The sequence below is a fragment of the Chenopodium album genome, chromosome 13 (assembly GCF_948465745.1).
Source record: "Chenopodium album chromosome 13, dcCheAlbu1.1, whole genome shotgun sequence".
Taxonomy (NCBI): Eukaryota; Viridiplantae; Streptophyta; class Magnoliopsida; order Caryophyllales; family Amaranthaceae; genus Chenopodium; species Chenopodium album.
In genome coordinates this window covers 8,026,814-8,034,787 of record NC_137846.1, presented here as the reverse complement: position 1 = coordinate 8,034,787, position 7,974 = coordinate 8,026,814, and the positions used below count along the sequence as shown (strand labels likewise).

General features: G+C 34.5%; 1 pseudogene; it reads left to right on the top strand.

Annotated features, from left to right (window-relative positions):
- Positions 1-225: 225 nt before the first annotated feature.
- Positions 226-1,270, top strand: LOC145576184 (tRNA-specific adenosine deaminase TAD2 pseudogene; annotated as a pseudogene).
- Positions 1,271-7,974: the final 6,704 nt, after the last annotated feature.

Sequence of the window (7,974 nt, the reverse complement as noted above, 5' to 3'; positions counted from 1 at the left end):
TCTAATGTAAATATAATATAAAGATAAACAGGCAGAGTTTTTGGTTCCCCCCCTCAAATGAGCCTTATGCTTGACATTAGTTATCAAAGAAAGATATGTTCTCTAATGTATTATAGCTCTTCATGTTTTGTTCCCTGGTCTAGCTAGTTTGTTTTTTTATTTGTGATTATCGGGATGCTGATATTGGTACTTCTTTCTCATGTGTTTTTCTTTGGATATAGAAGCTTAATGCCTTGTCTTCTTTTCATGAGGAATCAAGTTCCTGTAATTGGATTTCCCTTCTTAACCAAAGAGCTCCTTGCTTTATCCACTGTCATCTTGGAGCTGTAATAATCAGAACTGGATCTTACATGACCCACGGGTGATGTCTTTGGTTGAGCCTGAAGATCCTATCAACTCTGATGCATTTATGGAGCTGGCAATTCAGGAAGCCAAAGTTGCTCTTCGCAGACTTGAAGTACTTGTTGGTTGTGTAATTGTCGAGAATAGGAAGGTCATTGCAGCAGGCAGCAATCGTACTAATGAGACACGAGATGCTACAAGGCATGCAGAGATGGAAGCTGTCAATGGCCTTCTACAGCAATGGCAAAGAGATGGTATTTTGCAATCTGAAGTTGCTAAAAGAATATCAGTGTGTCCTCTATGTAATAACATGTGAGCCATGCATAATGTGTGCAAGTGGCTTGTCATACCTTGGACTAAAGGAAGTGTATTACGGATGTAGAAATGAAAAGTTTGGAGGATGTGGTTCAATTCTTTCACTTTCACTGCATGCAACCAGCTGCACACAATCAAATAATGCTGGAATAAGTGGTTTTAAATGTACTGGTGGAATAAGGGCAACAGAAGCAGTTTCTCTTTTTCAAATCTTCTATCAACGTGGAAATTCTTGTGCTCCCAGGCCTCGTCGAGCAGTAGCTCATCCCTAGCACTTTGCTCTTATTGATTGTGCATTCCTTTTTGAGATGTCTTCATTGCTTTTATAATGTATGTATACTGTAATTGTTAGGAGCTAGTGCTTTGAGTTGTGAAATTTGGAAGATTGATAATTGGCTAAATGCATTATTCTTGTTATTCGTCCTCAACTAAGTCTCAATATCTGGAATGCTTATTAGCTTTTGAAGATTTGCGTAGCTAGAGCTGGAAGGTGGTATTGTTATATATGCACTCCAGATAACCAAGCATGTGGCTGATTGTTTCGTTAGCTGAAATCTATATGCTCCTGCTCCTTGATCTGGATTTATACATTGGTTTTCCTAGTGGTTGTATCTGTTCTGGAGTGGTTTTTTTTAATTATGTCAAGAACTTTTTTGCTTCTCTGTTAATTTGATGAGCTTCAGATGCACATAGTATAAAGGTATGTTTGTTTTCAATACAACTTACTTTTTTAATTATGCCATATTCCATTGCGCTTTGACCTTGGAGTCTTGGAGAGGGTGATCCCTAAATACTGGTTGCTCAAATTGCTTATAGTTACTTCTACTCTCTCCCATATTACAGTCCAATAAAATTTATGATACAGGTATATATGTTCTTCGGAGAGGATTTTATTTCTCTGACATCCTTTTTCACTATCTCTTAGAATCTATGGCTCTGTGTTTGTGTTTCTGCATTTGTGAGTGATTTGTGTCCACTTGTCTACGAACATATATGTTTCTCTTTTTTTTTTATACTCTTGAGATCTAAATATCTAATACAGGTTTTCATTATCTGGTAGATGCTGGGAATTGTGTAGTGTGTGTGTCCACATATCTGTGAAAATACACGTTTTTCTATTTTCACACTCTTGAGAACTAATGCATGCTTTCACTATCTACTAGATGCTTGGAATTGCGTAGGGAAAAAACTAAGGACCATGTTATAGCAGCTGGAACTCTTGCCATTTATGGTGTATCTTTTTAGGTTATCTGTTGTCCTCTTCCAAAGAATATGATGATTTAACCCCCTGTTCTGTGGGCTACAAGATTGAGGAGACTCCTGACAGTCCTGAGAAATATGGATCTTTTGAACTTATAGTATAGGGCTATACTCCCTCCATCACTCTAAGATTGCCCCATTGGAGTATAATTGTTTTTTTTAAGTTTTAGTTGGGTGGAATCGATAAGAGAAAATTGATTGGACTAAAAGTAGTGTATGTGAGAGTAAAGTGGTGATCACACAGGAGCTGGGGCAATCTCAGAGCGATGGAGGGAGTACATTTTGCAATTTATAACAATCAATCTGCCGATTCTGAACATGCTGCTATTCAGAAATCAGAGTTGTTCCTGCTATTGTAATTTATGTTTAGTTGTTTTAAGGTAAGACACTTAATTTATTTATTTTATTATTATAACCAAATGTTCACTCTGCTAGGACAACTTCTGACCTTGAATAATAGTTGTTTTCATTTAGTGTCTAATGAACGAGCAGTTGCAATTGCATGTTTTCTTGTATGTTTATTATTTTGGAAGTCTGCATTAATAATGTGTATGCTATTAACTTTTAATATATTATAGTGGCCTCTCAGTTCAGATATGGCATCATTGTGGAATTTCCTTATGATATTCCAAGGTAAGTACAGATCAATCAGGTGTTTCTCATAAAGGTTCCACTTGTTTATTTCTTGCCTCTTTTTGGTGGAGACTGAAGAGTGGATGTTCAGGTATCCCTATCCCCTTTCAACACCGTTCTTCAAAAGGAAGGCAAGAAAGAAGTAGAAATGATCATACTAGAGGCTCTTTTGGTTGCCACTGATTCTTGATGATTTACTTTATTAATTCTGTCGTTTTCGGACATGTTGCTTATGATTTGAAGTAAAGAAGGGTATCAGGTTTAACATTTGGAAAATCACCCTTTAAAGAGAAAGGTAGAAGAATCAAAGCTTTGAAAGTTGCCTTGCAATGTCTCAGTGCTTTTCGATGGAACCTCAGTTTGCTTAGTGCTATTGTACCTTGAGTTTGCTTTTAATTTTTAACTTATTTGCTTTTTTCAAAAGGCTTTAGGATATGCTTGGTGCAATTCTAGATTGTGTGTTTGAAGTTTGAACCCCACTGTATAATATGGCAGAAAGTTAACCTTCACTGAAAATAATTTCAAATGCATCAATGGAGTAAATTATGGATTTTACACTGGCTACCTTATTTTGGCGTGTAGAGTGCATACCAGTAATTGGAAATTATTGTAAGAGTTAGCTTAGATCTCTCTCTGCAGAGAGAATATCTGAATGATGGTAGTAGTGGAGAAATGCTTTTTATATATTAGGTTGCTATGAAATATGAATTTTATCTGTGTTGCTTGATTTGATCAGAATAAATAAAGTAATTATATTGCTAGCAGCCTAGAAATAAAAAGTTGTAAAAGGGGGTAAAAAAAAAAAAAGGATGTAGAAACTACACATCTCTCCCCACCATCTGAACTTTTTATCGCTTAATTTTATAGTGGAAAAGTGAAGAGATGAAACACTGATAGTAATACTATGGCAACATAGCCAAAGTTCAATGATCGCCTGGACTAGAGGACTGGCCTCCATAGTGGCAATGATTGGTTTAGAACTTTGTCCTTCATTTACACCTTTGATCTTTATGACGCTTTTGTCATGCTCGCCTTATCTTTTAGATTAGCCCTTATCCTTGTGACCTGTGAGTGGCTGTAACTGTAAAGATGATTATTTCAGAACAGGCTTGCTAAGATAACGTTTTATCAAACAAATGTGCAGACAGTTTCAATGGAGCTTACAGCATGGCATTTTGATGTGCATAATAACATTTTCTGTCATGTTGAAGCTGTCAATGGTCATATTTGGAGGACTGCTGACTGCTGAGATTTTTCCTAAAATCACCAGGAAGCTAAACTTGTTCTGTGGATTTACGTTTTATGTATAACAGCGGAAGGGGTTTTGAAAAAGGGGAGACTTGTTTTAAATCTTGTGAACGCTCAATATCGGTTGAAATACTTTGAATTAAGGTGCTTATCACAAGTGAATATTGTTATAATGGATATCAGAACCTATCATAAGTGGATATTGTTGCTATGTGCTTTTGTTTTATCATTTAAGGGAGGAGACAAGGTCTTTATTCCTGTAATAGATGTACATACAAAGTTGCATCTATCTAATTTTTAAATAACATGCTTATCTTTGGTTGCTCTTAAAAAGATTTGCAAACGAATAATTTTGTTACATTAATTTGGAAGTAAGTGTATGCATAATGCTAAACCCTCAATTGATTTCTGTTCACTAGTTTACCTGAAGCATCCTCTTCATATATTCTTTTGTATCTCAAAAGCAATGATATTTTCAATCTGTCGCATCAAATTGTTGCGCCTTGCAGCTCTGCTTGTTTAAAATACTCTTTTTTCTAACATGTTTACTGATCAGATATTTTCTTCTTAAAGCAGCAAAGAACAACACACTATAACGAGGGGTGTTAGATGTCTGCACATTGAAGTGTAGATATTTCTTCTTGTTTATCTTCACATATAAGAAATTAGGAGAATCTGTTAATGAAGGCATGTACATCCTGGTTACACGGTTCGCTAGTGAGGTATGATTCATATGCTTACTCTAATTTATGTTGTGTTTCTAAGTTAAGGAATCTTAGCTTTAGCTTAAAGCACTTTTTACTGTTTATCTAAAAGAAGAGTAGTGGATGCTCCAGATCATGGAATCATGTCTTAGTTAAACTGTCATCCTCACAGGGTCCAGGGAAAAACAGCATAAGTCATATCCGCCAATACTTTGCCTGATAAGTGCTGATGAATGGGTTCGTTCTTGACAGTTTGCTTAAATTTTGAACTCATTTGATTGAATATATGAAGGCTTTTCTGTGCACTGTACCTGTAGTCATTCTGATTCCAAATTGGGATGGAACAACGCGTTATTTACTGATACGGAGTGACAAATTTTGTAACGCTTTTTTACTCCCTCTGTTCCATATTCACTGCTGTTTAACTTTGTGTGGTATCTTAAGTGGCCTATAATACTGTATGATAAAAGTTAGTCGAGTGATCAGATAATATGGAATGGGGGGAATACTACTCTTTGTGTAAAGAGAGCCGTCATAGGATCTCCAGTGAGTTTGTATTTTTATTACTGCAAGAATTAAATTCTGCAACAAAAAAGCTAACAGAGGCTTCAGAAAATTTTCTTATTTTCATGACTATCTGCTGAAATATATACACATACTGGTAAGTTATTACATGTGCTGGTATGCTTTGTCTTGGACTAGGAAATAACTCTAGCAAGCTTCACTACACAAAAGGTGGAAACTACATCAAGATTGCATAGCGCATGCTGTCACTTACCATAAGATGATCGATTTCTGATGTTCTCATCGTATCTCCGGTAACCCACGTTCTATCAGCTGTGTTTCCATGCCGTTTAGAGAAGCAAGAAAGGATAGAAAAGGGGATGCGAACAATGGTATAAAAAACCAATAAACCATTCCAAGGCTGCCTATTTTGTTCAACCTCATCGGCGTATATAGGCATTATGGTGCCCATCCCATTACCAAACATTGCTTCATCAGCAACCTTTGGGCTCTTCCTTCTGGTGAGAACATGCTCCCTCAAAGCCATGAATGTTCGCGACATCTAACAAGAAGTACTACGGCTTGAGAACCCGATTTCGGACGCTAGATGGTGGTGGTGTAGCTAGTTTTGCAAAGTTAAGAGAGAAGCTTGGGATAGAAAGAGGAGAAATGGCTATGCTTGTTCCTTTATAAATTACAGATTAGGCTTTGTCTTGCTTTATGATTTGATAATGGTGAGTTAGTGGTGGGTTTATGCTTAGTTGTTTAGTGCTTATGACTATGAAAGTAAGGTACGATGCTCCATCTTATCAGACGTCTAGTTCCACTTATAAATACTAATGCTCCTAGGGGTTGTGGACCCTACATAAGAAATAACGCTTTACTTATTATTATTATTATTATTATTATTATTATTATTATTATTATTATTATTTATTTACTTATTTTTAAAAATTTTGTAATGAAGGTTTGGTGAATTGATCTTTAGGAGTGAGCTAGTAGCCTAAATGTGAGGGCAACTTTGGAAATTTCTTATAGTTTAAACTTTAAAGGTGTATATGAGGAAGATTTTTATTATTCTTCAAAACAATATGAAATATACGCGTTCAATTACTAATTGAAAATGATGCGAAAGGTTTAAGTTGGTCGATAATGTTGTGATGAGAGTTATAGTCATATTATATAAAATTAAGATATGATTGTGAGTATAAATATGTTATATCGTAATCTATTTTCAGATATAGCAAGGTGTATAATAGAAGTCGTGGATCAAGAACTTTATGAGAATCAAACTCAAGCTAAAAAGTTGGTAGCACTTAATAGAAATATAGAATCACTAAGTTGGACCTCATATTCTCTTATAAGATGTACATCTTCCAAATCATGCACTTACGACAAATATTTAACAAAGGTTAAATTTATTATTCTTCGAAACAACATGAATGATACACATTCAATAACGAACCTGAAATGTGCAAAAGGTATTTTCTATTTGACCAAAACTAAGAGATATGTGGCATTATAGTGATGTGATGTGTAATTAACCATACTTCATGATATTACTTTGAGTATACCTATGTAACAGTGTAACCTATTTTCGTATTACTAAGATGTATAATAAAAATTGTAAATTAAGCTCGTGCTTAAAAGTCGATAACACTCGCAGCAGACCCACTACGTTGAACCTAATAATTTCATCTAAGATGCATTCCATCTTCCTACAAAAAATTAAGCCAAAACATGCACTTAGGACAAAAATTCATAAATCATAAGTTTCTTTTTCTCAAATTGGGCAACTCATATATAACTTATACATTAAGGTGGTTGTTAAGATAAATTAAATAAATTGTTGGCTTTTAGTCCGTTACAAAACAATGAAGGAAATTACGTTGTATGCCTCGTGCTTGAATTGTTTAAGCGCAATAACGTCAATAAGTTGTGTCAGTTGTGTTTGTGTGTGTAGCTTTTGTCTATAAGTCACTACAAAGAGAAATGGGAGCTTATTTACGAGTTTAATGCTTTGTTTTTTAAATTAAGTTGCAAAGACTTGCAACTTGCAAGCCTTAACTTTCAGTTGTTTATAGTTTTAATTGCACTATCCCATCATCTTTGTTGAACTTTATAGCTTTATTTATACTTATAACTTTACAAATTACAAGTTTATATATGTTTAGATCAATTATTGACTTTTCCTAACAAAATTCTTTTTGCTTTATGCAATCTTTCAATTGTATTTCTTTTGAGTCTATAATAATTAGCTGAAATTTTATTTGTACACTAAGAGTATTTGGTTCACACATTTTTATACTCTGTATAAGTGGTTGTTTGGTTGAACATAAGAAGTTTTATTTCCTAACACACATCTTAATTTGTTCAGGAATTCACATGAATTGTTACAAGTTGTTTGGTTAGTCTCTCTATATAATAGTATTTTTTTCTCTATATAATAGTACTTGGTTCACACATTTTACATTTGTATAAATAATTGTTTGGTTGAACTTAATAAGTATTATCTCCTAACATCTTAATCTATCCAGGAATTCACATGAATTGTTTCAAGTTGTTTGGTTGGTGGTAATTTCAACATCCCATGGAAGGTTGCAATTATCTAGGAAGTTTAGGTAAACGTTAAACAAGTTCTTCCATTTTGTGGGAAGTAAAATTTCTTATTTCATATGAGTGCTTTACAAGTGCAACTTTTTATAGTGTTGACTGTAAGCCAAATAAATTTTCATGCTTTCACTTTTAATGTGCTTGGTCAACCACTCAACCATGTAAAAACTTAGATATTGCTTTGAAATTAAACAAACTCACAATCTATTTCCTAGTAAGTAAATTTACAAAGAAGGAAACTTGGAATAAATTGACATGTGCTTCGGTCAACCTCGTAAGTAAACTGTTTTTCCTTATTTTCATTGTTTGAATTGTTGTTATCACAGGTTCCTCAAGACCTATGCCTTTTTCTGAC